This window comes from Chiloscyllium punctatum, unplaced genomic scaffold (assembly GCF_047496795.1).
Source record: "Chiloscyllium punctatum isolate Juve2018m unplaced genomic scaffold, sChiPun1.3 scaffold_84, whole genome shotgun sequence".
NCBI lineage: Eukaryota > Metazoa > Chordata > Chondrichthyes > Orectolobiformes > Hemiscylliidae > Chiloscyllium > Chiloscyllium punctatum.
This window is the reverse complement of record NW_027309818.1, coordinates 889,265-906,131: the sequence shown is the minus strand read 5'-3', so window position 1 is coordinate 906,131 and position 16,867 is coordinate 889,265. Positions and strand designations below refer to the sequence as shown.

Genomic DNA, 16,867 nt, shown 5'->3' with positions numbered 1-16,867 from the left:
ACTGCTGAGCCCCTCTCTCTCCCTGGGAACTGTCTGAGGCAGAACCACACTCTTCACAATATTGCTCTCATATCTGACCCCAAGGTGACCTTCTGATCAGACATTTACACAATCACAAACACCAGGAATTACAATCTCTTAAAATCTTTCTTGTCTCCACCTCACCCCAGCTCCATTGCAACTGAAACCCCTGACCTGTGTCGGTGTTGCCTCAAACTTGACGAATCCAAAACAGAATCCGTGATTCCGTGACTGACCCAGAATCTGGTTCCAGACTCCCTCATGATGGGCAACATCCTCTCCGTATTTACCCTGTCAAACTCCTTAAGAATCCTACATGTTACAATGAGATCCCCTCTCATTCTTCCCAAATCCAGTGAGTGGAGTCCCAACTTCTTCAGCCTTTTCTTAAAAGATAATCCCTGTAAACCAGGGATCATCCCAGTCAATCTTCTGTGAAATGCCTCTGATGGAATGATGTATTTCCTTAAATAAAGGGACCAAACCTTCTGTCATTACTCCAGATGTGGTCTGACTCGCACTTTATAAAGTTCCTCTCAGGTATATACTCCAAACAACTCCCTTTAAACTTGCACAGATGTTGTTGGAAATGCTCAGCTGGTCATGCAGCATCTGTGAAGAAAAATCAGTTAAAGTTTTGGGTCTGGTCACCCTTCCTCAGATACCTTAAGTCTAATTTCTTTTCACAGATGCTGCTAGACCTGCTGAGCTTTTCCAGAAACTTCTGTTTCTCTGCCTGGTTTCCACCATCTTCAGTTGGTTTCGGTTTTCACATCCTTTAAACTTGCCATCTCTCCTCTAGAATTTGTCATTTCCACCTTGGAAAAAAGATTCGCATTTGTTTGGTCTCCCCTACTCTGGGGGAAAAAAAAGAAACCATTGCTATCATTGCTCCTCATAATTTTATAAAGTTCAATAAAGCCACCTAAAGTGTCCAGTGCTGCAGGGAAATAGCCTCAGCCTATTCAGCCTCTCCCTATGGTTCAAATGTTCCAATACTGGCAACACCCTGGAAAAACTTTTCAGAACTCTTGCAAGTTTCCCAACGTCTTTCCTATAGCAGGGAGACTGGAATTGAAAGCAGTCTGGGGATTCCAAATTTGGCTGAGCCAATAAACTGTACAACCGAAACATGATCTCCCAACTCCTATACTTAATGCACTGCCCAATAACAGCTAGCATACCAAACACCACTTTGACCGACCTGTCTACCTTCAACCACACTTTCAAGGAACTATCAACCCACACTGCATGGTCTGTTTGTCTGTCAACACTTCCCAGGAACTTGTCATTAAGACGTTGAGTCCTATTCTGGTAACATCTTTCTGAAATCAGGGAGACCACAATTGAATACAGTATTCTAAAACTGGCCTCAGCAATGCCCTACTCAGTCACAACGTGACCTCCTAATCCCTATACTCAGTGACAGAATCCCTACAGTGTGGAAACAGGCCTTTCGGCCCATGAAACCATACCAACCATCGGAACAGCATTCCACCCTAACTCTGTAACCTGCCATTACCCATAGCTAATCCGGCTAACCTGCATGTCTTTGGATTTGTGGGAGGAAATTAAGAGCACCCAGAGAAAGCCCACGCAGACACACAGGGAGAATGTGCAAACACCACACAGACAGTGGAATCGAACCAGAGTACATTTATTGATCAGCACATTCCATTCAATGGTAGTGTCCCAAATGCCACGTTGAGCACCTGATCTCCCTGAAACTCTACTTTCCAAGAACTACACAGTTGTTCTGAGACTTTCAGAGGGAATTAAGGTGAGGAGGAGAAAACAGGAACATGGTTGAGTTTTAGATCTATAAAATAACTCTCCATCTTCTCCGCATCTTCCCCTGCTCTGTCTGCTGTCCCACCCCCCCCATCGGCCTGTCTCTCCCCCCTCAACTCGTCGGCCTGTTCCCTCTGCCCCCCCACTTCCCTCCTTTGTTGGTTGTCTCTCCACCCCCCCCCCCGGTCGGCCTGTCCACATTCCCCTCAACCCGTCGGCCTGTTTTTCCCCCTCTGTCGGCCTGTTCCTCCTGCCATCTCCCCCCACCCCCGGGTCTGTTTCACCTTTCTGTCATTCGCCCCCCCCCTTTGTCCCTTTGTTCCCCCTGTCTGTTCCCCTCCCTTCTAATCCCACTTTCTGTCCTCATCTGTCTCTATGCCACCCCTCTCTGTCCCCCCTCTCTTTCCCCACCCATTTCAGTCCCACCCCTCTCCACCCACCCACCCCCTGTCTACCTGCCTATCCTCCCTCCCAGTCCCCTAGTTCTGTACTCCCCCACTGCAGGGCAAATATCTTGTCTATTTACCCTATCCACGCCCAGCCTGATTTTAAAAATCTCTTTCAGGTCACCATTCAGCCTCTGCCGCTCCTGGGAAAACAGCCTATCCAACCCTGGCAACATGCTATACTTCATTTCTGATCTCTTTAAAGTTTAAGAACATCCATCTGATAGGAAGGAGAACAGAATTCTATGGTATATTGATTCGGCACCTTTTGCAATGTCCGGTACAGCCGCAATATGACCTCCCAACCCCTATACTCAATGCTCTGACCAATAAAGACAAGCAGACCAACTGCCGCCTTCACTATCCTATCTACTTGCTACTCTACTGTCAAGGAACTATGAACCTGCACTCCAAGGACTCTTTGTTTAGCAGGACTCCCCTGGAACTTACTATTAACTGTATAAGTCCTGCTAAAGTTTGCTTTTCCAAAATGCAGCAGCTTACATTTTTCTAAACTGATCTCCTCAGCCCATTCACCCATCTGATCCAGATCCTCTTGTACTCTGAGGTAATCTTTTTCACTGTCTACGACACCTCCCATTTTGGTGTCATCTGCAAACCTACTTACAATACCTCTTATGTTCACATCCAAATCATGGATATAAATGATGAAAAGTAGTGGATCCAGCACCAATCCTTGTGAGACTCCACTGGTCACAGGCCTCCAGCCTGAAAAGCTCCCTCTGCCTTCTACCTTCGGGCCAGTTCTGTACTCCATGCGATCTAACCTTGCTGACCAGTCTCCCATGAGGAACCTTGTCAAACACGTTACTGAAGTCCATGTAGATCATGTCCATGCTCTGACCTCAGCAATCCTCTTTGGTACTTCTTCAAAAAAACTGAGTCAAATTCATGAGATATGATTTCCCATGCACAAAGCTGTTATTGGTATCCAGGATTTAACTCTGTACATTGGGGTCTGCGTTGCCCAGTTATAGGTGTTAATATTCTGGATGAAGTTCAAGGACGCCAGCATTTTCTCAGTGAGTCTGTATTGAGTCTTGTTCATGTCACCAACACAGGGGAGTTCCTTTTGAAAGGCAGTCTCTTTATCCCTTGCCCACCAGGAAATGGTGGTGTCCTTACCTCTGGACTAGGAGGATCAGTCTCAGAGTTGAGAAACAGCATCTTTGAAGAGGCTGATTAGTAAACCTGCCCAAGCCCTCAGGCCATACAGTCTCCCAGCTGTCCCTGCCTGAGTCTCCAAACAGAACCTTCCTGTAGTTTCTCTCCTGTCAGACTCTCCCATTGCTCAGTTTGTCCAGGATCCCCTCCTGCTGCTGCACTGATCCTGTCCCTCACTGACCTGTCCATCGCCCAGTGTCCTCCACTTTCATTCACTGTTCACAATCCCATTCACCCAGTCCTCCCGCCCCGCCCCCTCCACTCTATAGAGACTGCTCAGTGGTTAGCACTGCTGCCTCACAGCACCAGGTACCCGGGTTCGATTCCGGCCACGGGCGACTGTCTGTGTGGAGTTTGCGCAATCTCCCCGTGTCTGAGCGGATTTCCTCCCACAATCCAAAGATGTGCAGGGCAGGTGAATTGGCCATTTGAAATTGCCCATAGTATTAGTTACATTATTAGGGGGAATGGGTCTGTGTAAGTTACTGTTTGGAGGGTCGGTATGGACTTGTTTGGCCGAAGGGCCTGTTTCCATACTGTAGGGATTCTGATATATTGGGCAGCAGCTGCTGTCAATCACCCAGACTCCTGTATGATCGGGAGCACGTGCTGTAGGAGGGGAGACCAGTGCACGGGCGCAGTGCTGACCAATTGTGGGAGTATGCGCAATATGGGTCAGTGCCTGGGAAGGAGGCTGTGGGTGTGAGGGATTAATCTATCATTAGCAGCTTCATCCCTCTGGGAGCAGGACCCAGGGGAATGGCCCTTCTCTTGCTACCCTGACATGTGATCAGACTATCAGTGGGGCAGCGTTTTGCAGAAAGTTATCAGAACTGTTTTGTGAAGATTCAGGGTTGTTATGGAAAGAGACAAGGATGGGCCTGCAATTAAAATTCTAATTTGACTCATTTTAGTAAGATGGGTCTTGGCCAGAGTGAGCAGGAAGCAGTGTATGCAGGATGGTTCTCATCAGGAGCTAGGAAACTGAGTTCGAAGAAAGTGTGTGTGAGAACTGGGTGTGGAGGAAAGGAGTGGGGGGATTGGTTTGGATTTCAGTTCACAGAAGAGAGAAATTGTGAGACTGAGGTTTAAAGCTTTGGGGGAACAAGGAAACTACAGTTTAATACTACGATTGTCTTATGAATTTCCATCCTGTATTAACAGTGGTAACTTGTGTGCTCTGTTGTATGGTACTGAAAGGGTTGATTTGCGGATGAGAAATACAAATTGAACTTCATGTTCAGATCTGATGGTTACTTGATCTGTGCCGATCTGAATATCATTGGCCTTTTCATCTGGAAGGAAAGGTGTGCATTCTGTCCGTGGGCAAATATTTCAAATCTCAGTGTGACTGGAAAAGTACTGAGACACTGCCAAGTCCATGTCAGCATGGTGAGTGTGGAGAGAGATTTCATTTGCTTTTGAAAGTCTGGAAAATCATGCCACATTTCCCAGGAACAATTAAGCCACAACTTTGCTTTGTAGAAGGACAAGTCTTTCTGGCTGCATGGTTCATTAAAGACACAAGGATACCTACACCATGGGAAGCACTATGAAAGCAGGATTGTTGTCAAGGAGTTCATTCTCGAGCATGGATTGTAATCCATTGGCATTGTCACGTTGGTTCCAGCGCTGTGGGGAAACACTGGAAATATGATGAATGTAATGTAGGTTTCAGTTATTAAACTGTAAAAAGTGCAGAACAATTTACAAGGATGTTGCCAGAGCTCAGCGGTCTGAGTTATAGGGAGAGGTTGGAGAAGTGAGGATTTTATGTTTAGAGCAGAGGAAACTGAGGGGGTTCTTTTCTAGAAGTGTATAAGACCATGAGAGGCATGGATAAGGCGAATGCACTCAGTCTTTTTCCCAGGAACTCAAGGATTGGACGGCTTGATTGGATCAGTTTAAGGTTAGAGTAGAAAGAATAAAAGGGAAGCTGAGGGGCAACTGTTTTACACAGAGGGTTGTATGAATATAGAATGAGCTGCCAGTGGAAGTGGTTGAGGTGGGTACACTCACAACAGGTAAAAGACATTTGGACAAATACATGGATAGGAAAGGTTCATAAGCAGATGGGTCAAGTGCAGGGAAATGGGGTTAGTGTGGATGGACATTCTGGTCAGCATGGGCCAGTTTGGGCCAAAGGGCCTTTCTCTGCTGCAGGATGCTATGACTCTAAGTGCATCTGCTATTTCTCCCACTAACTCTGTTGGTATCCTGGGATGTATTCCATCAGGGCAATGAGACTTGTCTACCTTTAACTCCATTAGCTTGTCCAGCTCTAACTCTTTCACGATCATGGTTATTATCTAGGTCCTCACCTTCCTCAGTCTCCTTATCAATTACTGGCATGTTCTTCATATCCTCCACTGTGAAGACTGACTGCTGTGTCCTCATCTTCCTGAACCCTACTGGATAGGAATAACTAGGCACAGAACTCTGAGAGGTCTTCTTTGAGTCTTTATTGATGAGACACGGCAGTTACATGGATAGTGTACATGCAAAACGCCTCCAGGCAGCATCAGGTAACTCCCCGCCTGTCCGATGTACGGCTCCCATTCTTATACCTTGGTGGTTTGGGACTTTGAATAGAGACTGTCTCTCAGTATTATCTCCATGGCAACGGCAATTAGAAAGTGCAGTTCAGTTCAGCACTTTGTGGTTAAAACACACACCCCTCCCCCCACACCCCTGTGGCTCCCTCAAGTATCTGACAGACGCTTCAGCTTCAGTGGGGTATCTATCAGGATTCTGATGTGGAGGAGCCGGTGGTGGGGTGGACAAAGTTAAAAACCACACATCACCAGGTTATAGTCCAACAGGTTTATTTGGAAGTACAAGCCTTTGGAGTGTGGTGTGATTTTTAATTTGATCAGGATTATCTCTATGGTAACAGTTAAGTGCTTCAGCAATTACAGAGGCCATATGTTCCACACACAATAGGTTCCCCTCTAGCAGGGTAAACTGCTATTCTGGCCCTGGGGATAGCTACTCATCACTTTTTTCTCCCCCAATCCCATTTCGCTTTCTGTTGATCTTTAAAGTTTTTCTAATCTCCTAGTTTCTCCTTGGTCTTTGCCAATTTGTATGCCTTCTATTTCAATTTGATAGACTCCCTTATTTCCTCAGAAACCCACGGCAGATTACGCCTTTTCCTACAGTCCTTCCTTTTCACTGATATATACTTTTGCTGAGCACTTTGAAAAATTGCTTTGATATTCCCCCACTGTCCGACAACTTTCCCATACATAAAGCCTTTGCTTCCAGTCTACATTAGCCAACTCCTGCCTCATCCTATTGTAGTCTCCTTTGTTTAAGCACTGGATCTTGGGATTGGATCTAATCTTCCGGCATTCCAGCTGTATTCTAAATTCAACCAGATTTATCAGAAGTCTTTTATCAGATTACGAGGTGCGACAATGTTATCTGGGAGTTTTGCATTTCATTCTCAAAGACCTTGGCTTTGTAGTAAAGTATAGGATAGATATTCACAACAGAGTATTCTGGACGGTGTGAATGTACTGCACAGTCGAAAACTATAAATCACTGTCCCCCTCAGTTTAAAATTGCAAAATCATTATCTCCTATATGCTTCCTCACTACCTAAATTTGGAACGCTAATCCACCTGACTATCCTGCATTTTCCCAAATCTCCTTTGGTGAAGATGGTGAGTTTTAATTCAGCATTCCAGTTATTACCGTAAGAAGATAAGCCCTGGGCACAGGAGAGGCAATGCAGCCCTTTGAACCAGCTCCACCATTTAATACCATGATGATTGAGCTCACCTCGGTCTCAGCTGGATTTTCCCACCTGCTCTCTCTCACCCTTCATCTCATTGCAAAATAAACATCTGCTTCGCTTCATTAAATCTACTCATTGTCCTGGCATCCACCGCATTTTGAATAGGGAATTCCACAGATTTGCAACACATTGAGACAAGTACATTCTTCTTCATGAGAATATAATAGAGTCCCTGTAGTGCAGAAACAGGGTATTCATCCATGGAGTCCACACCAACCCTATGATGAGCATCCCATTCAGACCCACTCTATCCCTGTAACCCTGCATTTCCCATGGCTAATGGCCTACCGACACATACATGGACACTGTGGACAGTTTAGCATAGGCAATCCACCTAACCTACACATCTTTGGACTGTAGGAGGAAGCTCGAGCACCCGAGGAAACCCACCCAGACATGCTGAGAACGTGTAAACTCCACACAGTCGACTCTGGCTGAAATAAAAGCCGGGTCCCTGACGCTGTGAGGCAGCAGTGCTAACCACTGAGCTACATCTGCTTAAAATCTGCTACCCCTTATTAACCTCCCCACTCCGCAATTGGCTAAATCAATGTTCCTTATGTCAGAAATCAGGTTGTGGAAGCAGATGTCTCAGTAAAATCCAGTACCAGCCCGTGTCTGAATGGGGATCCTATACACAAGACCCTCCATCCCTCACTTTTCATTCACTATCAATAAACATGTCTCCAGTGGCTTCATGGGGGCTACAACTCCCACAATCCCTGAGGCAGGGACCACGCGTGTGTGGGGAAGCCTAGCACTGCACATGTACAGAATATGGGCGGATTTTGGAGCATGTGCTTTGGGGTAATTAGCGGAAAGCATTTGACGTTGTGATTTCCTGGAGAAGGAACGTATCAGCTTGTAGTATTGATGGGTTGGGGGGGGTCAAAGTGTCACCACACCCACATGGGCCCAAGTTCCATCCCCAACTTGTCATAATGCTGGGAATCGACCAATGGGAAACAAAGAAGGGTCTTACCCATTCTCCGAGACTGAAGGTTCCTCTTCTGTACAGGATCTGCTACCACCCTTTCTGTTTCCTTTTGATTTATTCTCCTGTTACATTATTGACTTGCAGTAACTGAAGGGAAATGGAGTGAACCCAGAAAGGGTGCAGAGTCTATCCAGGGACGGGAAGTGGTGGCATGGGTCTGTTTACCAGTCACTCCATGAGAATGGGGAGGGTGTACATTAGGGACAGCAGAGGCAGAATGGTGGGAGAGAGTAATAAGTGGGCTGGAGCATTACAGCTTTGGGGGGAGAAAGGGGGAAAGGATATTCCAGAGAAGCTAGAATTGTCTGTTCTGAATTTCTAACCTGTACATATTCCTTTATACAGGGTGCTAGATGGTGAAGATTTGCTGACTGAAATCTCAAACTCATGTGCCGATCATGATAAAGTTAACCAGCATTTGAAGAACCAAAGATAGAGAATCACTTGACCAAAATCCTGCAACACTCTCCCTCACAGGATTGTCGGTCTATCTGCGCCAAATGGACTGTGAATGGTTCAAGACAGCAGCTCACTACCATCTTCTCAAGGGTAACGAGAGATGGGGAATAAATGCTGGCTGAGACAGTGATGCCCACATCCTGGAAATGGGTTCTATCTCTAGTTGCTGAAATCCAGTTGTTGTTACTGCAGGATGATGAGGGAGGCTGAGTGCGTCTTCCAGGAGGCAGCACCATCACATTACCCTTGCCTACACCCACACAGTAACACAGCAACGTCACTGGAACAAAAGCAGTGAAGCCAAAGGAGAACATAGATATAGTTCTTAGAGATAAAGTCATAAAAGGGGATTGGAACGCAGCAAGAAAAGGAGACTGAGCTGGATGGTCACCTGTTTCCCCTTGAATGGTGGAGCATAATTGAAAGGCCGAATGGCCTCCTGCTATCTCCAGGTCTGTATATAGCCATGGAGCCCGCGTAGGAATAAGTAGGCAGGGATTCTCCAGGAGATTGCACCTCGACATCAGTTTTCTGTGAGGGTTGGTTTGATGGATTTTATTTCACATTTGTCTTTAACAGAAGGTTTGTGAATATGATATTAAAATATTGTAGCTATTTAATCCACAATAAATAAAACTAAAAGAAAAGAAATGAAACTATCTGAACATAGCAGTTTTTAAAATTTTCAAACGCCGTGTGAAACAAAATCCTGTCTATTCCCGGACGCCATCACTTTCCAGTTATTCCAGCTGCAGGGAAATATTCCCTCCCTGTCTGAACCTTTGGTTTGATTTAACTTCTTTTCAGTTCTCCTTTGAGCTGTGAAGCGTTCTTTCTCCGCCCCCCCCCAGAGGTTATCTCACACAGCTGAGCAACCTTCCCACGTTCATCATTTCGCCATTTTGGGTTTTTGTTAATATATGATCACCAGCAGTAAACCACCCATGTAACCAATTAAATATTTACAAACAAAGCCCATTACAGGCAAAGCAAACCATTACAAATGACAGAGTGGGAAGGGACCAAATCAGAGTTCGGGGTGAGGGGGCAGCAGTGGAGATAAAGCACTGTATCCCCTGCGATGCCCACCTCTATCTAAAGGCATCGAGAGCATTGATACATACCAATTGCTGCTCTCCAAGGACACCCTGCTTTATCCTCAATCATAGAATAGCCTTTATCCTCAATCATAGAATAGAATCCCAACAGTGTGGCAGGACAGCATTGGCCCATCAAACCCCACCAACCATCCAAATAGCATCCCACCTGGAGCACTCCATCCTTGTAACACTGCATTTCGCATGGCTGCTCCACTGAGTCTGCACAATCATGGAGACTGTGGACAAGTCCACACCGACCCGCCGAAGTGCAACCCACCCATACCCCTACATTTACCCCTTACCTAACACTTCGGGCACACACAGAAACACAAAAGATAGCATGTGTACCTGAGTTGAATGAACCTGGACTTAGGAAAATGTGACAACAATCACAACTAGTTAGAATTACAGAATCCCTTAGGCGCACAAAGAGACTATTCGGTCCATCAAGTCTGCAATGACCTGCTGTCCCACCCTACCTCCATAACCCCACATTTAGCATGGCTAACCCAACCCATCTAACCTACACACTACAGGCCATGTTAGCACGGCCAATCCATCAAACCTGCACATCTGTGGGAGGGTCACATATTATGTCTAAGTGCTCAGGATTGTGAATGAAGGATCGCAAATACTTGACTCTGACGCAAATCCTCTTTTATTTTCAAAAGAAAATCTGGAGGATATTGCAGCCAGAAAGATTTCCGATTATCTCATGAGGAAGAGAATTCAAAACTCGTGCCACTGACCCAGGGGGCGCAGTGAAGTCACAGAGGTCTGGGAACCATCAGAAATGTAACAGGTTGTGAGCAAGGTGGGAGTGAGACAAGGACAAAAAGACAGTCTGTCACACGGGGGAAGGCAGGAGAGATTAAGTTGCAGAAATGGTAGTCCCTCAAGGCCATGGGGAATGGAGTTAGGGCTGGGAAAGAAACCAGGAAACAAGGTGAGCAGCTGTGAAAGAAATACATTGAAAAAACAGATTATAACCACATAGAGGGCAGAGTACACAGTCTGAAATTGTTGCTCTCATTGGTGAGTACAGAACGCTGTAAAGCCTGGGTCATTCTATTACAGACAACACATGCAGGATAGGCCAAGTGGCCTCGATCTGTGCTGTAACTTTCTGATAAATTTATTCGGACATTTGGAATTCAGGTCAGATGATCATAAATTCTCAAATTGGACTTGAGTTTAATATTCTGGAGAAATGTTAAATAAATCACAATGACCCCATTCTGCAGACTTTAGTCCACAGCCCTGCATGTTCCAGCATCTCAGTTACATACATGTCCTTTTATTCTAATGTGATGCTGGTTACTGCCTCTGCCACCCCATCAATGAGTTCCTGCTCCCCACCATCTCTGAGTGAAATGAATTCTCCCCTCCCCTTCTTTCTGGGAATTAGTTTCAATCTAAATCCTCCAGTTTCTGACCTCTCAGTTAATGAATAGCTCCTTCCTATCCACTCGATCTGGATTCCTCAGCATTTTATCACTTCAATTAAATCTCACCTCATCCTCCTCGGAAATCATCCCCAGCCTATCCAACCTTTCCTCAGAGCAGAAATTTTCCAATTGTAGAAACATTCTGATCAATCTCCTCTGTACCCTCTCTGGTGTGATCACATCAACCCTGGAATAAGGGGATCAGAAGTGTGTGCAGTACTTTAACTGTGGTCAAACGAGTGTTCCTGACATTTCCCGTGTCACGTCCGTGTTCTTGTGGTTGTCGCTCAGACAAGAAGTGTCCTGGTTTTCCCACATGGAACTGGATGTGCATTCCATGGGGCTGGGATTCCCTACCATGTGTTTATTTGTTAACTAATCCTAAATTAACTTCAGATTAAAACAACATTATCAGCTGCTCAAGTCACCTTTTTAAAATCACTTTAAAATTATTACTATCTAAACACAACAGGCTTTAAGTTACTGATCCAACTATTCAGATGTCTCCACTGTTACAATCACTTGAAGATTATCTTTACCTTCAGCTACATTTGGTGAATTGAAAACTGATTGTAAATATATGAATATCAAACAGATTTGAGTTTTATGATAATTAACCCAGTCTGACATTCTTGTTGGTTAATATCTTGAAGAGAACTGTCCTCAGAACTCCAGCTGTGCTCTGACTTCATTCACAACTGGATGTGGCTGGACTGCAGATCTTAGATCTGTTCTGTTGTTTCCCGGATTGCTTCACTCTGTCTATCACTTGCTGCTTATGCTGTTAGGCACAAGTAGCCCTCTTTGGGAACTTCATCAGGTTAACACCTCATTCATGCTGCTGTCACTGACATGCCCTCCTGAATTCTCTCAGTTGAATGAGGATTGATACTCTGTTTGATGGCATGAGGTAAGTTGGGGAAAATGGGGGGCTGTGATTCTGTAAGTTTTGCTGGAGTACAATTCTACTGCTGTTGTTGGAAGGAAAGAGCTAAACTCTTGCACTCTTGACCCTATGTACTACATGCAGTATCATGAACACTGATAGGCCAAGACATGAAATACGAGCAACACTGTACAATGATGCAGAATCACAACTGCAGCAAGGGGAGTTCAAGATCCAACTTGACATAGGAGTTGGGAAAGAAGCAGTTGATCAGATTGTCTCATTCATAGTCACAAAGAGACTCTGTGAGATTAATGTATTGTTGGAGGTGAGGGTGGAGGAGGTTGGGGAGATAGAGAGCCCTTCAAAAGAAACTAATCTGCCTGAGAGTTGTGAGATAGAATTGATTGCCATGCATTTAACAGAAAGCTAATTGAAACTGTTTTTATCCCCAAAAGATAACAAGACTGATGGTGCTTCCAATCATCCCCAGAAACACACCCCAGAATACATGGTTCGGAGATGGATGTCAATAGCCCATCAACATCCAACTCCTGTAATCATTGAGCAAACATATGTGTGATTACCCTGTTCTGATGAACCAGAAAATCACTGTTCACTCTGTGCAGATGTACAGCGATGTGGGGAAGGATTGGCCTCATGGTGTTGTCGTGAGACAGTTAATCTAAACCCCAGATAGTGTTCTGGAGAGCTGGGTTCAAAGCCTGCTGCAGCAGATGAGGGGGATTTGAATTCAATAAAAAAGCAACTTGTGAATTTAGAGTCTAATGATGACCATTAATCGATTGTCAGAAAAACCCATCTGGATCACTAATGCCCTTTCAGGAAGGAAGTTGCCATCCTTACCTGGTCTGGCCTACATTGTGACCTCAGACTCACAGCAATGAGGCTGACTCTTACCTGCCTTCTGGGCAATTAGGGATGGGCAGTAAATGCTGCCGGACCAGCGACACCCTCATCCTGTGAATGAACAAAGGAAAATAAAAGTCTCTACCCAGTGTGAATCTGCGTGTTCAACGATGTTGTGAACATTTCCAAAACTAAGATCTCTATGTGCACAACTTTATGAGCTGCCAAAACCATTGTTCATTACTTGGTGTGAAAAAGAGAAAAAAAAATCCTTCAATTGTGGCTATCAGTAAATTGACTGGGGTCTCAGCAGGATGGATGCCTGAGTGAATCCCTTCCCACCCCACACACACACAGAGCAGGTGAACAACTCCCTAGTCTGACTGGTTTGGCCAGTTTCCAGGTGGGATGGGTAAAGAATTCCCTTCTGGCATTCCCCACATTTCCAGGGTCTGTCCCTAGTCTGGCTGCACTGGTGTTTTGCCATTTCAGATAAATGCTGGCAGACTGTTACACACACCGTTAGCCAGCCCCCAAAAGAACCCAGTATGAAGCAGTAAACATTATCTCCTGCTGTGGAGGGACAGACTGTATTGGTCTGAGTAGGAACATTGAACAGATTTACCTAAATGACAACGTAATCGGTGGCCAGAGCAAGTTAAGCAAGTCCAAATAAAATGCATTATAGCACAGACAGAGGCCCATCAAATCCAGGCTGGCTATCTGTAGCAGAATCCCATATTCTCATTCCCCATACGTACCCCAAACTCTGCAAGTTTATTTCCCTCAGGTCTGATCTAATTGTTTTTATCAATCATTGATCTTCTCTACTTGCACCACCATCGTAGGCAACATATTCTGCATATTTCCAGCCAATACAGTCAGCAGAGATACTTACTCATCTCCCACTGTCTCAAAACCTTACAACTGGTCTTAATTCTTGTGCCATCACCTATCAAATACAGATATTTTTGTCTGCTATATCTAGGTCTGTTATAATCTTATACAGCTCTATCGAAAATATATTTAACCTGTTTATTTCAAAGAAAATAGCAATTTCTTCAAATCAATCCAGTGACTGCATTTTCTTCATCAGTGAACCACTCCAGTAAGTCTGTACTCCACACCCTGAAGATCACTCATATCCTTCCTTGTTAATGTCTGTTTTGTTCCACAAATCCAGCCGACACAAGTTTTCTGTACAACAGCAGTAGCTTTATTATCGGACAGCTGGCAAGAATTTCAAAGCATCTCTAAAGTAGCCGAATGTCTATTTGTACAGACTCATCTTCACAAATCTCTGCCTTACGCACAGAGACAGTATATTTAATAAGAATTAGACAAAGGCATATCAGTCACATGGGCGATTGCCATTACATAGTTTAAAGCTGGTAATTATGAATTTACAAAGCTTGATGAATGCCAATGTCCTGTGATAATGTGTGATGGATTACAGAAACTGATTATCGTATTGCCCATGATTATGTGTTGACGGGAAGAGATTAAGGCAGAAGGGTTCTTCCTTCAGTAAATGGGGGATTCACTTACCTATGCTCATATGGAGGGGAGGTAAGACAAGGGAGCAGGAGGCAGTTTAACAGGGTTGTGCCCAGGGCTCTCAGTCTTGTTTGGAAAGGGCAAATTGCTCTATCTGGGGTTATGGTGGAATCCACATGTGTGGCTCCAAGAGGTTCTAATTCGAAGATACGGTCTGCCTCACCCCTACTGAGGTGTTCAGTCTGTATTGGAAGAGTACAGGCCTTGTACTCTTACAATACGTCAGGAAGACCTTTGGCAGGAGAATGTTTAACCCTTGAGTCGCCAATGCATCCTGAAAGAGAAGCAAAGTATGGAACAGGCCCCTCTGTGGTATTTTAACTTCCTCATCCTGACCAGGAATCTGGTGACCACAATTGGATGCAATGATTGACTGTGACCTAACTAGAACTTCGTCAACGGTCAGCATCTTTTCCATGAGTTGTTATCATTCCCTCTATTAATGAAGTCCAGCATCCTATACGTTTACTCAAAACACTTTATGTTCTCTCTCCTTTAAGGATTGGTACACATTGTCCCCCATTCCTGCTGTCCTGCTCTCTATGTCTGTGCCATTCAAATATATATTCCCTTTCGACATTGCTTCTCTCAAAATGCATCAACTTACTGTGTGTTCTAAAGAAGAGACATATTATACTCAAAATATTATCTCTCACTCCACACATTCTCCCCCCTGGAAAACAGAACAGTGCAGCACCGGAATAATCAACCCACCATGTCTGTGCGGACCATGATGCCATTCCAAACTGATTCCATCTGCCTGTATATGATCCATATCCCTGCCAACCCATGGCTGCTTATCTGTCTGTCCAAATGCCTCTTAAACATTGTGATTGTTTCTGATTTTACCATCTTTCAGGCAAGTACATTCTAGTCACTGACCACCTTCTGCATAAGAAACTTGTCTGACACAACTCCCTTTTAACTTGCACAGATGTTGTTGAAAATGCTCAGCAGGTCATGCAGCATCTGTGAAGAAAAATCAGTTAATGTTTCGGGTCCAGTCCTCCTTCCTCAGAAATGTTAACTAACTTTTCTTCACAGATGCTGCTAGAACTGCTGAGCTTTTTCAGAAACTTCTGTTTTTCTTTCTGGTTTACAACATCTGCTGTTCTTTCGGTTTTCATTTCCTTTAAACTTGCCCCCTCTCCCCTTAAATCTATGGCCTGTGGAATTGGTAATTTCCACTTGAAAAAAGATTCAGATTATTCACTCTGTCTGTGCCTCTCGGATCACTCCACAGCCACTGACTTTCCAAAGACAACAATCCAAGATTTTCCAACCTCTCCCAATCCAGGCAACATCCTGGTAAACCCATTCCCATCCTCTCCAAAGCCTCCACATCCTCCTTATAATGCGGTGCCCAACACAGCCCACAATCCCCCAAAGGTGGGCCTAATGACAGTTTTATATTCAGTCCCCTGACAGAAGAAGGCAAGCCTGCCATCCACCTCCTTCACCACATTCAGGGAGCTGTGAACCTTGCACCTGAAGATCCCTCTGTATATCAATGCTGCTCAGGGCACTTCCTTTTAGTGTATACATTCTTCTTACAATGAGCCGCCCAAAACGCATCACGTCACACTTGTCTGAATTAAAATCTATCTGAAATTTCTCCGCATAACCTTCCAACTGATCTCGTCTTTGATGTTTCCTTTGACAACATTCTTCACGACTCACAACTTCTTCACTTTGTGCCATCTACAAACTTGCTAATTAAATCATTTACATTTTCAGGCTAATCATTTATATGTGTTACAAACAACAGATGTCCCAGCTCTGACCCTTGTGGAACAGAGGCACTGGTCACAGACCTCCAGCCACCAACATACCCCTGCACAACTGTTACTGGGAGAAATATCAAAGAGGAGCCTTGAGTTCTGTGCTGAGCAGCACGACCAATGTTTATTCAGAGCTCCTTACGAATGCATGATGGAAGAGTTCCCTCTCTGGAATTCTGTGGCTCCCCCAGCCAAGTCCAGCATTTTGATGTGTTTCTTTCATACGTTCCACTAATATTTCCCCCCCCCCGACCCGATCTCCTGGTTTCAGGATGTCAGCTCGGATGTTTATGAGCTCCCTTTCCCAGTCTCTGATTCTCTGTCCATCTGCAACTTCCCCTCTCAGCTCATGCAGTTGCTTTGTCAGTTCTTTCACAAATTGTTTCACCCTATCCTTGCCATTGTACATCTCCTGCCCTCCCACTACCATACCCTCTGGCAGCTGCATAGTCCAAATTCAAAGGGGGATTGCTCAGTTCCCTTTGCTGGGGTTGATGTCAGTTTCATTAGGATTGTGGGGAGTA

The 16,867-nt window shown here is 44.9% G+C and overlaps 1 long non-coding RNA gene across 1 annotated transcript in view; it reads left to right on the top strand.

The window, feature by feature from the left end:
• Positions 1-9,330, top strand: part of LOC140471428 (uncharacterized) — a 30,640-nt gene extending 21,310 nt beyond the window's left edge. Inside the window, exon 4 of the long non-coding RNA XR_011957036.1 lies at positions 8,588-9,330. This is a non-coding gene — a long non-coding RNA (uncharacterized lncRNA). The remainder of the gene's footprint in view (positions 1-8,587) is intronic.
• Positions 9,331-16,867: the final 7,537 nt, after the last annotated feature.